Here is a 16,230-nt window from a genome sequence, read left to right as displayed (position 1 = left end):
TCCATGCCTCCAAGGATGAAGAGCTTATGCAGTAGCGAGTGGGACTACAGCAGAATTTGGAAGTTCAGGCTTGCTAAAAGGAGACACATACATTTTATTTCCAACTTTTCACTAGATGTTGTGAAGCTTTGAGCAAAATATTTAACCTCTCTAGTGTTCATGCCTAAGAAAACCCAGGTTTAATACCAGGTAGGAGTAGCATTGACGTTATAATGTAAAATATGGGAAAACAATGTAAGCTCTCTGCTCAGAAGCATCTATGCCAAAGACCGTGTGGAGTGACTTAAAGAATAGGATGGAGCCCAACCCAGATCCCTGTAGGTCACACCGAACATGTATCTCTAAGTCTATACAAAGCAATATTTGAAAATGGAATTTATTTTTATAAGACTTTAAAATAAATTTGCAAACTTAACACATTACTATCAACTTAAACAATTAAGGCTAAAGGAAGTGACACAATTACATAGACATGGGCACATAAATGTGTATGTGTATCACCTTGCATTCTGTGAGCTTTTTACTAGGAGTACCCACAGAAGCTAGCAGGATTCACGTAGTATGTTCTACTCAGTGGCAGACAGTAGAAAAAAACTCAGGAAAAGCATCTCAGGACACCCACTGACACAGACTATCACAGCTTCTTCATTTCAATTTTGTCTGTCTAGAATATGAGTGGCAGGCTTGGATCAAGTCCAGGGTCTTTTCAATTCTAAAATTCTGTTATTCAAACAAAAGACTGGGCATCAGAACACCAAAGCCTCCTCCAGCTACGCTAAGGACACATAGGGCTGCAAAGAGAATAACCCTTTACCTGCTGTAAAGAGACAGAACTTAAATCCTCAAAAGTATTTATTTCTGTGACTCAGTATGAAAGGGATCTTATAATTCTCCATTTGTTCACATTCTCTTAAAAGAATATAGAGATACCAACCACAGATCCTGACCTAGTTTAGAATAACATGTGAACACAGCCCAAATGTACAACCACAAGTTCGTTGCTGGCTAGGTTAAAAAAATCTGTGTGCTGGGTATGATCCAGGCCATGTGGTAGGAGCACTGTTGAAACCAAATTCTCTCTTCCTATAAGGTAGAAAGATTAAAATCCAGCTGTTTGAGATCACATTTATGAAGCAACTTTTTTTTAAAACTTAATTTAATGGGGAAAAAAGGATGTCAAGGAAAGAATTTATCTTTCTTTCCAAAAGAAATATTGGAGTTTGAATTAATACCAAACATGAAAAGGACATTAAGCCAAAAACAGATACTCTTAATGTTGCAATGTTGATCAGAAAAAAAAGGAATACTAACCTATTGGAATCAAACTCCAACTAAAATATTAACCATTGCTGTGGTTTGAAAGGATCTCAGGTTAGACTACCATGTTGAAGTTCGTGTGGTACTTTAAGTCAACAGGGAAATGAAACCACATCCACACATTACTCATTTCAACTTGTTCAAGGGAGACTCAGACTAGAGGAACAAAATATTTTCAAGGAAATTAATTATGTGATTAATTCATTCACATAAACAGTATTTTAGCCCCTTCTTTGTTATGTGCCAGGTACCGAGACATGGAAACACAAAGATGAAAGAGCAAGCCATCTTCAAAGGGCTTACAATATGATGTTTTTATATGAACAGGTACTAATATATTTGCTCCTTCCAAGGACATATTTTCCTTCTTTATATCCTTCACATCTTGAATGCTCCCTGACAAATAATAGGCACTTTAGTGAATCACATATTTATTGAACAAATTAATGATCTAATCTGAGCCTCGTAAGAACTCTGTGAAATAATTATGGTAGGCATTATTCCCATTTTATAGATGAGGAAATTAAGACTCAGAGATTAAGTAACTTGCCTATAAATACACTGCTAATAAATGGCAAAATCCAGATGAGTGTCCAAATTCTCTAACTCCCATCTCAGGGCTCTCCCCATTGTTGCCTCTCAATTTCCAAATCTGCTTTCATGAATGTGTAAGATTGGTTTGTAATGAGGATGCCCATTAATGTAACAAAATTCTCAAAATAGTTTTTTTCATAAGTAGGCTTAACATAACTCAGGACACATTAACAAGGCTTATGCCACTAATTTGCTCAGAAAGCTCTTACTTCTTAGATAATGGAAACAACATCAACCCATTGAATCTCAAATTCCTAAAATCTAAATCTTCTCAACTATGAATCATTAGCTGAATATCAAACTAAAGGTCTCTCCATCACATGGCCACTTGAATCAAAACTATTAGATTGAAATGTTGAATCTATCAACTTCTTGATGTGATATAGAAACTAGAAAATTGCTATAATTGCTATAATGCTATAAAGTGTTAAAGATTAAAGCTAAAGCTAGAGTGAAATTTTAGACTAGAATAAAATATCTGTCCAAGTTAAAATAACGGTGCTGATTGAGGCAGGCTTCCAACTCTAACCTGACTCACCCTGCAAAGCCATCTCTACCACGCTTTGCTATCCAAAAGCCCAGTACATTCCGACCTTAGGGGGTGGTCCTCTAATAACTAGCTTATTGTGATATTTCAAACAAAGTAAGAACCCTACAGGGTCTGTGTCTGCATACTGGAATCACCTGACCATCTTTCAACACTACTTATACCTGAGCTCCACACTGCTTTCACTAGCCTTACGCCTGGGCAGTGGGGGTTTCTAGAGATCCTTAGAATGATACTGATGGGTGGCTAAGATGGAGAACCAATGCCTAGTAAGAAGGAGATAAATCTCACTTATATTAAGCCCTCTCTTTAGCTAATAGTATATTATTGGAATGTTTAGCTGGTATTTGCTAATTTACTAAAAACAAAAAAAACACTAAAAAATAATCTCTTAAAATACGCAAAAAAATGGTGATGAAAACAGAACTGACTCTGGGTGGAGAACACACAATGTATACAGATGATGTACAATAGAAATGCATACTTGAAACCTATGTAATTTTACTAACCAACGCCACCCCAACAAATTTAATTTTTTTAAAAAGGGCCAGGTATTTTGATGATTCCTGTATATAGGGACTGGTTGTTATAGCTCTGTACTATCAACTGGATATTTCAGAAACTTTGAGACCCCAAAACTACATTTTGATACACTATAGCCAGAAAACGTCCTCAATGATATAAAACTCAAGTCAGAGAAAGACGACAGAAGAATAAAAAAATGTTTTGTTATATTTCGTCCATTATTTGTGGAACTTAAGTATTTCTGCCAAGCCAGAAGCTGAAGGAAATCAAATATTGATAAACATTGGAAACATTTTGGCTGCAAATTCAATGTACAATATTGGAATGGAATACAGAACGAACAACTCAGGAACCAGTTTTTCCTTCAATAGTTACTGATTTTTTTTTTAATTTATTGGGGTGACAATTGTTAATGAAATTACATAATTTCAGGTGTACAATTCTGTATTACATCATCTATAAATCCCATTGTGTGTTCACCACCCAGTCAGTTCTCCTTCCATCACCATATATTTGATCCCCCTTACCCTCATCTCCCTCCCCCCACCTCCCTTAACTATCTGGTAACCACTAAACTATCGTCTGTGTCTATGAGTTCTTGTTTCTCATTTCTTTGTCTTGTAACCACTAAACTATCGTCTGTGTCTATGAGTTCTTGTTTCTCATTTCTTTGTCTTGCTCTTTTGTTGTTTTTGGTTTATATACCACATATCAGTGAAATCATAGGGTTCTCTGCTACAGATTAATTTTTTAAATTATAATATTTAAATAACTCCTTTTCGTTAAATTCAGTACTTTAACAATGAAGAAAATGGCATTCCTGTCATATTTTTATGTGATTTCTTATGAAACAATTTCTAGAATAAGCAATATATTTTAGAATCACTTTATGTATTCATAGTAATAAAGAATTTTCTCCAAATTTGGGGTCTTTAATTTTTCTACAATCCTACATAAAGCTTCTGATGCATTTCAGTGACTTTGAATTATCACAGATTCATAAAATTCTAATGCTGAGAGGGCCCTAAAGACAAAGTGGTCCATCCTCTCATGTCACAGATGAGGAAATAGTCCAGAGGGAATTCCTGACTTACCCAAAGTCAGAAGACAAATTCTCTATAATGGAACATAAAACCCAAGATTGGGAGGAAAAAAACCTTTTTGTACTGAATGTCATTCTAATTATGTACAAACTAATATTAACTAGCTGGAGTATACTGTGTGAGAGAGAAAAGAAAGTAATGATTAAGAATAAGAAAATTTCCTAATATTTTGTTACCCTTTTTTAAAAAAAGCAATTTTAAGAGTCCTAAAACCAGGAAAAATGGAATATCCTGGGATGTTCTATGAATTCCAAACTTTTATACAAAACACTATACTAAATTTTTTTTAATAACCAGTAGGTTAACAATTTGAATATTCTAAATCTAAACTTAGACAGGATTCAAAGATAAATGTTCAATATTGACTTCCTGGAGAACAAATCTGCATCCCAGAGACCAAAGTTAACCCAGTTGGTAGAGTCAACATTTTATTAGTTAAAAGGCAATAAAAAGTACTTCAAAGTTGCTAAGAGAGTAGATCTTAAATGTTTCTCTCTCTCTCTCTCTGTCTCTCTCTCTCTGTCTCTCTCTCTCCCTCTCTCTCTCTCTCTTTCTCTCTCATACACACACACACACACACACACACACACACACACACACAAATAGTAATTAGGTGATGTGATGAGGGTTTTAGCTAACGCTGTGGTGGTGGTCATCATTCTGCAATACGTAAGTGTACAGTATCAAATCAACATGTACCCCTTAATCTTACACAATGTTGTATGTTAATTATATCTCAATAAAACTGGGGGGGAGCAACAAAAAATTGTTCTCAATTTTTCCTACACTCTTTTTAAAGCCTTAGTTTTCACAGATATGATCTCAGTCCCAAAATAAAGACCTATACAGAGTATTACATCACAACTGTAAAATCAGTCTTTTTTGTGAATTGGCAAAGTAGTCTGCCATAGCTATTTCTGTTAAAATTCATATAGCAACATTGACTCATTCAGTTCACACTTCTATCATTCACAAACCTGAGAACTGAGATTTTGGCTCCAACATTTCTGACATTAAAATCTAGAACCTGCTGTCAGTAATGGGGCTAGTCATAATGTACTTACATTGTGACTAGCAAAGAGACAAAACTTAGCCATTAATAATCTGTATGTGAAGAATTAATAGGTATCGAAAATTAAGATAAATAATTTATAACAAATGTTAAGTTTACATTTCCTAGTGTAGAGATGAAAATAATATTTTTATTGATTTATGTATACATTGCCTATTCACCTGCAAGGTACAAGTTTATCTATCATTAAAGTAAAATTCAAAAAACAATGGAAAACAGTGATTAAAAGATAAAAACCCATGAATTTAGAAATGCAGGGGAAGAGAAAAGCTTTGTGACTGAAGAGCGCTCTAGTAATTGGTCACTAAACTAAACTCCAAGCAAACGAGCTGCCACAGTGACAAGGAAACCAGAGACATGGTGGTGAGCCCTCATTGGCCCATAAGAGTAGGCATTCCAGTTAATCAGAAACAGACTTTCTCCTGCTTCTAGGAATTAAGAGGATCTGTCCCTCTTTTTATTAAAGGGTGCTGTACAATAACTTGGAGGCTATCTGAAATATCAATTTTATCAAAAAAGGAAAAGGGCTCCCCATACTATTTCCTGTATCAGCCTTCAGTGAGGTTGGAATACTAGTATCTATAAAGGAAGCCTGAATTACAGTGTCCAGGAAGTAGTGATTTAGCAAATTATGAAGATAAAAGTTTTGAGAATCTTCAGAAGTGAAAAATTAATCCTTAGGGCTATTCATCTCAACTGTCAGCTTTTGACAACATGTGACTGACATAGGATGATATATGCACATTATCCTACAAAATTTTCAATGCAAGAAATATATTTTGAGTAACCTGTAAAAGACTTAATATCTCACATAATGTCAATGTTTTATCTCCTTGGAAATCTGAGGAACAAACTACACAAGTTGTGTGTGCTCCATCCAACATCACATGGCAATCTGCACGGCATGCCAAGAGTTAAAGACTGGATCACTAATGAAGCTCTCACCTCACACAAAGCGGCTGACTTTCCTGGTCTTATGTAAATTTGGAACAAAGGGGTATTTAATTTGAAGGTTTATATTCTGTGCAATGAATTAACTTACCCACAAGTATGTAATCAAAGTCTTATCTTATGTGGAGCTACTGACACCGTAGTTGTCCTTCAGAACGAAGAATCTGACATGATAAAAGGATATTTTCCCATATAATAAGATTAACATACTGTTGTGTTTCCCCAAGTATAAGACCTAGATGGACAATCAGCTCCAATGAGTCTTTCAGAACAAAAATTAATATAGGACCCAGTCTTATATTAAATAAAACCCAGTCTTATGTTATAGTAAAATAAGACCGGGTCTTATATTAATTTTTGCTCCAAAAGATGCATTAGAGCTGATTCTCCGACTAGGTCTTTTTTTTTTTTTAATTTATTAGTTTTAGGTGTACAAGACAAGGTAATTATTTTTGGAAAAACACGGTAGAAGAGCATCCCATTAAATATAGTAACAAAAACTCAATCCATTATATGATATGGATTATTGCTCTCATTATGGTGCTGAAAAGATTTTAATGTGTCTGAAACTTTCTGAAAACCGTAAGTGAAAAATGTGCTGTTAGAAGTCCCAGGTACTTTCAGACTTTAGACTTGTGGTGATAAATTTACCCTTTAGAGCAGCTTTAAAAAACTACCCAACTTTCATCAAAACATCACCAGGTATTTGAAAAGTCAGTGAAAATCCTTTAGGACTTGAATTGGCAAATAGCACTCTTTCTTTTCTATGTTTAAAACCAACGAATGAATGAACTTTTTCTGACTTTCTGTATATAAAATGTGAGGAGGTATTATTATCTCCTTAGAACAGTACTGAAAATAAGCAGATAAGAAGAAAACACCTTAAAGCACTTTGAAGACAAAAAAGGTATATCAATATATGCAATGCACATGGGAAATAGTTTGAAAGGAAGTTGATAAAACATAAACAGTGACTATGTCTGGGTGCTGGGGTCACTAGTAATTTGTAAGCTTCTTGTGAATTTTATGTATGATTTTATATCAGGAAAAATATAAAGCCTCTTCTAAGGGGGAACAATCTCTGTGAAAACCAAATGTTTGTACAATTCTAAATCCGTCACAATCCTAATGTGTTTTTTTTTTAATTAAAGTTTATTAGGGTGACAATTGTTAGTAAAGTTACATAGATTTCAGGTGTACAATTCTGTAATACATCATCTGAATGTCACATAGTGTGTTCACCCCCCAGAGTCAGTTCTCCTTCCATCACCATATATTTGATCCCCTTTACCTTCATTTACCATTTACTACTCTACTGCTAAATTCTTCATCAATTCTTAAATTTTAAAAAATTTAATTTTTCATTTATAAAGTGTATTTTATTTGTTACTATAATGTTTAATTTTATATGGCAACTTAGCTAGGCTATGGTGGCCAGGCTATAGTTTTTTTTTCGTAAAAAACTAGTCTAGGTGTTGTAAAAATATTTTTTACAAGTGATTAACATTTACAACAAGTTGACTGTATGCAAAGCATTGATAATGTGGTTGATCTAATCTTCATCTAATCAGTTGAAGATCCTAAGAGTAAAACTTTGTTTCCTGAAGAAGAAGGAATTCTACCTAAGACTGCAACATAGAAATCCTGCCTGAGTTTCTAGCTTGCCAACTTATTCGATAATATACAAACTTGGGAGCCTCCACAAGCATGTGAACCAATTCCTTAAAATAAATGTAAATGGAAGGAGAACTGACTCTGGATGGTGAACACACAATGGGATTTATAGATGATGTAATACAGAATTGTACACCTGAAATTATGTAATTTCATTAACAATTGTCACCCCAATAAATTTTTAAAAAATAAAAATAAATAAATGTAGATAGGTAGAGTATTCAACTGATGAGACACATAGATGATAGATAGATAGATGATAGATAGATAGATAGATAGATAGATAGATAGATAGATAGATAGATAGATGATAGATAGAAATATATCTCTCTCCATATTGATAGATAGGTATAGAAGATATCTAGATATATATAGACAGATATATGGATAGATAGGTATATATGATGTGTTTGTGTTTGTGGATGGGTAGATCCCATTGGTTCTGTTTCTTCAGAGAACCCTAATTGACATAGTTATCAAATGTCTGCACATATCCGTGGTTTCTTTTTACTTTTTTCTTTTGTAAATTTTTTTATTTTTGAATTACAGTTAACATATAATATTATATTAGTTTTAGGTGTACAACACAGTGATTAGACATTTATATAACTTACAAAGTGATCACCCCAATAAGTCTAGTATGCATCTGACACCATACATTGTATTACAACATGATTGACTATATTCCGTTATACTTTACATTCCCATGACTGTTTATAAATGGCAACTTGTACATATTACTCCCTTCATATTTTTCACTGATCCTCCAACCTTCTCCCATCGAGTAACCATCAATTACTTCTTTTTATGAGTTTATTTCTATTTTGTTTATTTTGATTTTTAGATTCCACATGTAAGTGAAATCATATGGTATTTGTCTTTCTCTGAATTATTTCACTTAACATACACACCCTCTAGGTCCAAATGGAAGATTTCATTCCATTTTATGTCCGAATAATATTCCATTGTATACAAGGGTTGGCAATTAAGTTCATGAACTTGTTGCAATGATGTTGCTAGCTTTATATATATATCAGGATTATTCATTAGGCATTTGTACCAATTGGAGAAACAGTTAAACAAGTTTACTATTTGGAAGTGCTGAAAAGGCTGCATGAAAAAGTTAGACGACCACAACTTTTCACTAACAATTCATGGCTCTTGCATCACGACAATGCACCAGCTCACACGGCACTGTCAGTAAGGGAGTTTTAGCCAGTAAACAAATAACTGTATTGGAACACCTTCCCTACTCACCTGATCTGGCCCCCAACGACTTCTTTCTTTACCCGAACATACAGGAAATACTGAAAGGGAAGACATTTGGATGACATTCAGGACATCAAGGGTAATACGATGACAGCTCTGATGGCCATTCCAGAAAAAGAGTTCCCAAATTGCTTTGAAGGGTGGACTAGACACTGGCTTCGATTCATAGCTTCCCAAGGGGAGTACTTCAAAGGTGATTGTAGTGACATTCAGCAATGAGGTATGCAGCACTTTTTCTAGGATGAGTTCACAAACTTAATTGTCTGATGTACATCTTCTTTACCCATTCATCTATCATGGATACTTAGGTTGCTTCCATATCTTGGAGTGGGTTTATTTTGGGGCTCTCTATTCTGTTCCACTGATCTATGTTTCTGTTTTCAAGCCAGTGCCATGCTTTTTTGATTACTATAGCCTTCCAGTATAGTTTGATATCAGGTAATGTGAAACCTCCAATTCGTTCTTCTTTCTCAAGATTGCTTCAGCTATTAAGGGTCTTTTATGGTTCCATATAAAGTTTAGGAGTATGTGTTCTAGCCCTGTAAGTAATGCAATGAACATAGGCGTCTATATAGCTTTCAAATTAGAGTTCTGGTTATCGATAAACATCCAGAAGTGGCATTGCTGGGTCATACGGCATTTCTATTTTTAATTTTTTGACCAACCTCCAAATTGTTTTCCATAGTGGTTGCACCAATTTACAATCTCTCTGGCAGTGTGCAAGGGTTCCCTTTTCCCAACATCCTCGCCAACACTTGCTGTTTGTTGATTTATTAATTACACCCATTGTGACACTGTGAAGTGATAAATGACTGTAGTTTTCATTTGACTGTCCCTGATGATTAGTGATGTTCAGCATCTTTTCATACGTCTATTGGCCACATGCATATCTTCTTTGGAAAAAATATCTGTTCAGCTCCTCTATCCATATTTTAATCACATTGGTTTTGGTTTTTTTTTTTTTTATGTTAAGTTGTATGAGTTCGAGAGACGTCATCAAAATGGCGGTGTGAGGTGAGCCTCTGTAAAGCTCCCCTGAAGTTTACAACTAATCGGACAACAATACTCCACAAAGGACTCCGTGCACAGCAGACAGGCAAGACGAAGAGGCCCACTACTGAATTCACCTCCAGGGACGTGGCGCCCTATGACCCAGGTGAACTGTTAACAGAGGAGAGGCCCGTCTACCAGGGAATCCCCCCATTGTGTGAGAAGCTGGAATAGTGCAGAGAAAACATAGCATTACTGTGTCAGAGAGAAAAAAACAAGGCTGCAGTCGGAGAGAAAATAAAACATTCTACCAACAAGTATTGGAAAACAAAAGAAAGACTTCATCCTATCAACCTGTTGCAGAAGCCACTCCTGTAGATGTCTAGGAAGAGAAATAATAAATCAGTAATTGCCATGAATATCCAAGGCAACAAGACAGCTCAAAAAGAAAGTGAAAAGTCTCCAGAAAAGGAACTTAAAGATATGGAAATATGTGACTTAAATGATAGAGAATTCAAGATTACAGTTCTGAAAAAAGTGAACGAGATGCAAAAAAAAACACAGAAAGGCAATTTAATGAACTCAGAAACGCAATCAAAGAACGCCATGAGCATTTTACACAAGAGATTGAATTTTAAAGAAGAACCAAATACAATTTCTGGAGATTAAGAACTCAATAGAAGAAATTAAGAATGAAATAGCCATCTTAGGTAGTAGAGTTGACCAGATGGAGGAAAGAATCAGTGACATCGAAGATAGAAACATGGAAATTACACAGATGGAAGAAGAAAGAGACTTGAGATTTAAAAGAAATGAAAGAACTCTACAAGAACTTTCTGACTCCATCAGAAAGAGCATTATAAGAATAATGGGCATACCAGAAGGAGAAGAAAGAGAGAAGGGAACAGAGAATATATTCAAAGAAATTGTTAATGAGAACTTCCCAAATTTGTGGACAAAACTGGATCCTCGAATCCAAGAAGCAAATAGAACACCTAATTACCTCAATCCCAACAGGCCTTCTCCAAGGCACATTGTATTGAACCTGTCTAAAATTAACACCAAAGAAAGAATCCTCAAGGCAGCCAGGGAAAAGAAGACGGTAACCTACAAAGGAAAGCCCATTAGATTATGATCAGATTTTTCAGCAGAAACTCTACAAGCCAGGAGGGAGTGGAACCAAATATTCAAACTATTGAAAGAGAGAAATCATGAGCCAAGAATAATATATCCAGCAAAGATCTCCTTTAGATATGAAGGAGGAATAAAGACCTTTCCAGACATACAGAAGCTGAGGGAGTTTTCTAATACACGACCTGCACTACAAGAAATACTAAAGGAGGCTATTCGACCACCATTAAGAGGGACAATTTGTGGCAACCGAAACATAAAAAGGGGGAGAGTAAAGGCCTGAACCGAAATCTGGGAATGGAGAAAGTAAGCGTGCTGAAGAAAATGGAATACTCTAAATATCAAACTTTTTTTTTACATAAACTTAAGGGTAACCACTCAAAAAAAATCCAGAACTGAAATACATACTGTAATAAAAAAAGAAACAGAGGGAAACATCATAGAATACCACCACACAGAAATAATAGACAATAACAAAAAGTTGTATAAGTTCCTTATATATTTTGAAAGTTACCCCTTATCAGATGTATCACTAGCAAATATCTTTTCCTACTCAGTAGGTTGTCATTTCATTTTGTTGATGGTTTACTTCATTGTGCAAAAACTCTTTGATGTAGTTTAATGTAGGCCCATGTTTATCTTTTCTTTTGTTTCCCTTGTCCAGGGAGACATATCAAAAAAAAAAAAAAAAGAAAAAAAGAAAAGAAAATGTTACTAAGAGTGATGTCGAAGAGATTATTGCCTAAGTTTTCTTCTAGGAGTCTTATAGTCTCAGGTCTTACATTGAAGTCTTTAACCCATTTTGAGTATGTTCTTGTTTATGGTGTAAGAAAGTGATCAAGTTCATTCTTTTGTATATATCTGTTCAGTTTTCCTAACACCTTTTATTGAAAAGACTGTCTTTACACCATTGTATATTCATGCCTCCTTTGTCATAGATTAATTGACCATATAAGTGTGGGTTTATTTTGGGGTTCTCTATTCTGTTCCATTGATCTATGTGTCTGTTTTTATGCCATGTACCATGCTGTTTTGATTACAATGGCCTTGTAGTATAGTTTGATATCAGGTAGCAAGATACCTCCAACTTTGTTCTTCTTTCTCAAGATTGTTGTTGCTATTCAGGGTCTTTTGTGATTCCATATAAATTTTAGGATTATTTGTTCTAGTTCTGTGAAAAATGTCATTTGCGTTTTAATAGGAATTGCAGTAAATCTAGATTCCTTTGGGTAGTATGAACAGTTTGACAACATTAATTTTTCCTATCCATGAGCATGGTATATCCTTCCATTTATTTATATCTTCTTCAATTTGTTTCTTCAGTGTCTTGTAGGTTTCTGAGTAAAGGTCCTTTCGCTCCTTGATTAAATTTATTCCTAGGTATTTTATCATTTTTGATGCAATTGTAAATGGAATGGTTCTCTTAATTTCATTTTCTGATAGTCTGCTATTGGTGTATAAAAATGCAACAAATTTTTTAGTATTAATTTTGTGTCCTGCTACTTCACTGAATTATTAATTCTAATACTTTGTGTGTGTGGAATATTTAGGGTTCTCTCTATATAGTATCATGTCATCTGCAAATAACGACAGTTTTACTTCTTCCTTTCCAATTTAGATACCTTTTCTTTCTTTCTTTTCTCTTTTTTCTTTTTTTTTGTCTGACTGCTGTGACTAGGACTTCCAATACTATGTTTAATAAAAGTAGTGAAAGTGGGCATTGTCACGTTCCTGATCTTCAAGAAAAAGCTTTCAGATTTTCACCAGTGGGTATGATGTTAGCTGTTGGTCATATACGGCCTTTATTAGATTGAAGTAAGCTCCTTCTATCCCCACTTTGCTGAGAGTTTTTACCATAAATGGATGTTCAATATTGTCAAATGCTTTTTCTGCTTCTATTGCTATGATCATATGATTTTTATCCTTTATTTTATTTATGTGTTGTATCACTTTAATTGATTCATGTATACTGAACCAGGCTTACATCCCAGTAATAAATCCAACTTGATTACGGTATATGATCTTTTTAATGAATTGCTGTATTCAATATTAGCTAATATTTGTAGTTAATATTTGTTGAAGATTTTTGCATCTATGTTCAGCAGGGATATTGGCCTGTCATTTTCTGTTTTTGTAGTGTCTTTGGTTTTCTTATGAGAATAATGAGGGCCTCATAAAATGAGTTTAGGAAACTTCCCTCTCTTGAATTTTTTTGGAATAGTTTGAGAAGAATAGATGTTAATTCTCTTTTGAATGTTTGGTAAAATTTACCTGTGAAGCCATCTGATCCAGGATTTTTGTTTGCTGAGAGCTTGTTGATTACTGATTTGATTTCGTTAGTTTTAATCAGTCTGTTCAGATTTTCTGTTTCTTCTTGATTCAGCCTTAGAAGGTTAATGTTTCTAGGAATTTATCCATTTCTTCCACACTGTCCAATTTGTTGGCATATAATTGTTTGTAGTATTTCCTTATAATCCTTTGTACTCCTGTGGTATCAGCTGTCATTCCTCCTCTTTCATTTATGATTTTATTTATTTAGGCCTACTCCCTTTTTTCTCCTTGGTGAGTCTGATTAAAGATTTATCAATTTTATCTTTTCAAAGAACCAGCTCTTAGTTTCATTGATCTTTTCCCTTATTTTTTAGACTTTATTATGCTTATTTCCACTCTGATCTTTATTTCCTTCCTTCTATTCACTTTGGGCTTTGTTCTTTTTTCCAGTTCCTTCAGGTATAGATTAGGTTAGATTGTTTGAAATTTATGTGGTTTCTTTAGGTGCCTGAATTTCTACAAATTTCCCTCTTAAAACTGCTTTAGCTATATCCCATAGATTTTGGGTCTTTGTGGTTTCATTTTCATTTGTCTCAAAGTATCTTTTGATTTCTTCCTTGATTTCATTAACTCATTAATTGTTTAGTAGCATGTTATTTAGTCTCCACATGTTTATGTGTTTTTCAGTTTTCTTCTTGGAATTGATTTCTAGTTTTATACCATTGTGAACAGAGAAGATGCTTGATCTGATTTCAATTTCCTTAAATTTATTGAGACTTGCTTTGTAGCCTAAGATGTGGTCTATCCTGGAAAATGTTCCCTGTGCACTTGAGAAAAATGTATATTCTATGATTTTAGGTGCAATGTCCTAAAAGAATCAATTCAGTCTATCTTATCTAATGTCATTTAAGGCCACTGTTTCCTTATTGATTTTCTGTTCTGTCAGGATGACCTGTCTATTGATGTCAATGGAGTGTTAAAGTTCTCTACTACAACTGTATTACTTCTGAACTCTCCCTTTATGTCTGTCAACATTTGCTTTATACGAGGTAAGAAAATTAAGTTCATGAACTAATTCTAGAAAAAGTGCTACATATCTAATTGCTGAATATCACTATGGTCACCTTTGAAGTATTCCACTTGGGAAGCTATGCACCAATGCCAGTGCCTAATCCACCCTCCAAAGCAATTTTGGAACTCTTCCTGAAATGGCCATCAGAGCTGTCGTCATATTACCCTCGATGTCCTGAATGTCATCAAAATGTCTTCCTTTCCGTATTTCCTTTATCTTTGAGTAAAAAGTCATTGGGGGCCAGAACATGTGAGTAGGGAGGGTGTTCCAATACAGTTATTTGTTTGCTGGCTAAAAACTCCCTCACAGACAGTGCCGTGGGAGCTGGTGCATTGACGTGATGCAAGAGCCATGAATTGTTGGCAAAAAGTTCAGGTTTTTCACACAGCCTTTTCAGCACTTCCAAATAGTAAACTTGGTTAACTGTTTGTCCAGTTGGTACAAATTCCTAATGAATAACCCCTCAGATATCAAAAAAGGTTAGCAACATCATTGCAACACGTTCATGAACTTAATTGTCACGCCTCATATATTTAGGTGCTCCTTCATTGAGTGCATAGGAGTTTACAAGAGTTTGTCCTTTTGTTGGTTTCATCCCTTTATCATTAAGAAACCTCCTTCTTTGTCTCTTGTTATAGCACTTGTTTTAAAATCTATTTTGTCTAATATAAGTATTGCTACTCTACCTTTTTTTCCATTTCCATTTGCATCAAATATCTTTTTCCATCCCTTTACTTTCAGTCTGTGTGTTTCCTTCAATCTGAAGGAAGCATATGTATAAGTCTTGTATTTTGTCCATTCAGCCACTTTGATTGGAGCATTTAGTCCATTTACATTTATAGTCATTATTAATAGGTATATAGTTATTGCCATTTTATTAATTGTTTTCTGATTATTTTTGTAGTTCTTCTCTGTTCCTTTCTTATTCTCTTGCTTTCTTTTCTTGCATGTTGAGTACTGTCTATACTGTTGTTTGGATTCCTTTCTCTTTATTTCTTGTGTATATCCTGTAGATTTGGGATCTGTGGTTACCATGTGCTTCCAGTATACCAAGTTATGTTTATAGCAGTCTATTTTCAGTTGATGGTCACTTAAGTTCAAACATATTTTAGAATCACTGCAATTTTTATTCACCCCCTCCACATCTATGCTTTTGTCATTAGTTTTTACTTCTTTTGTGTGTGTTTGCATATATCCTTTAATTTATTATCGTAATTAAACATGATCTTCCTACTTTTGCCTTTTAACCTTTGTACTAGCTTTATAGTTGGTTGATCCACTGCTTTTATTATGTGTTTGCCTTTTTCAGTGAGAATTATTTCCCTTTTTTGTATTTTCTTCTTCATGTTTTTGATCTTTTCTTTTTTTCTAAAGAAGTCCCTTTAACATTTCCTGTATAACAAAAATAAAATAATAATAATCATCATAATAATAATAACAATACTGGTTTGGTAGTGATGAACACCTTTAGCTTCTTCTTGTCTGGGAAACTATCTCTCCTTTGATTCTAAATGATAACTTTGCTGGGTAAAGTAATCTTTGTTGTAGCTCCTTGCTTTTCATCACTTTGAATATTTCATGCCACTCCCTCTGGCATGCATAGTCCCTGTTAAGAAATCAACTGACAGTTTTATGGGAGCTCCCTTGTAGATAACTAACTGCTTTTCTCTTGTTACTTTAAAGATTCTCTCTTTGTCTTTAGCCTTTGTCATTT

At 34.4% G+C, this 16,230-nt stretch overlaps 1 protein-coding gene across 2 annotated transcripts in view; it reads right to left on the bottom strand.

Annotated features, from left to right (window-relative positions):
• The window catches only part of LDLRAD4 (low density lipoprotein receptor class A domain containing 4), a gene marked incomplete at its 5' end in the record, with an annotated part of 627,426 nt that overhangs the window by 289,585 nt on the left and 321,611 nt on the right, over window positions 1–16,230 (bottom strand). The gene's annotated exons all lie outside the window — the stretch shown is intronic.

The sequence above is a fragment of the Rhinolophus hipposideros genome (genome assembly GCF_964194185.1).
Source record: "Rhinolophus hipposideros genome assembly, chromosome: 17".
Classification (NCBI taxonomy): Eukaryota; Metazoa; Chordata; class Mammalia; order Chiroptera; family Rhinolophidae; genus Rhinolophus; species Rhinolophus hipposideros.
Note: the sequence above shows the minus strand (reverse complement) of the source record. Positions and strands in the feature narration are given on the sequence as shown.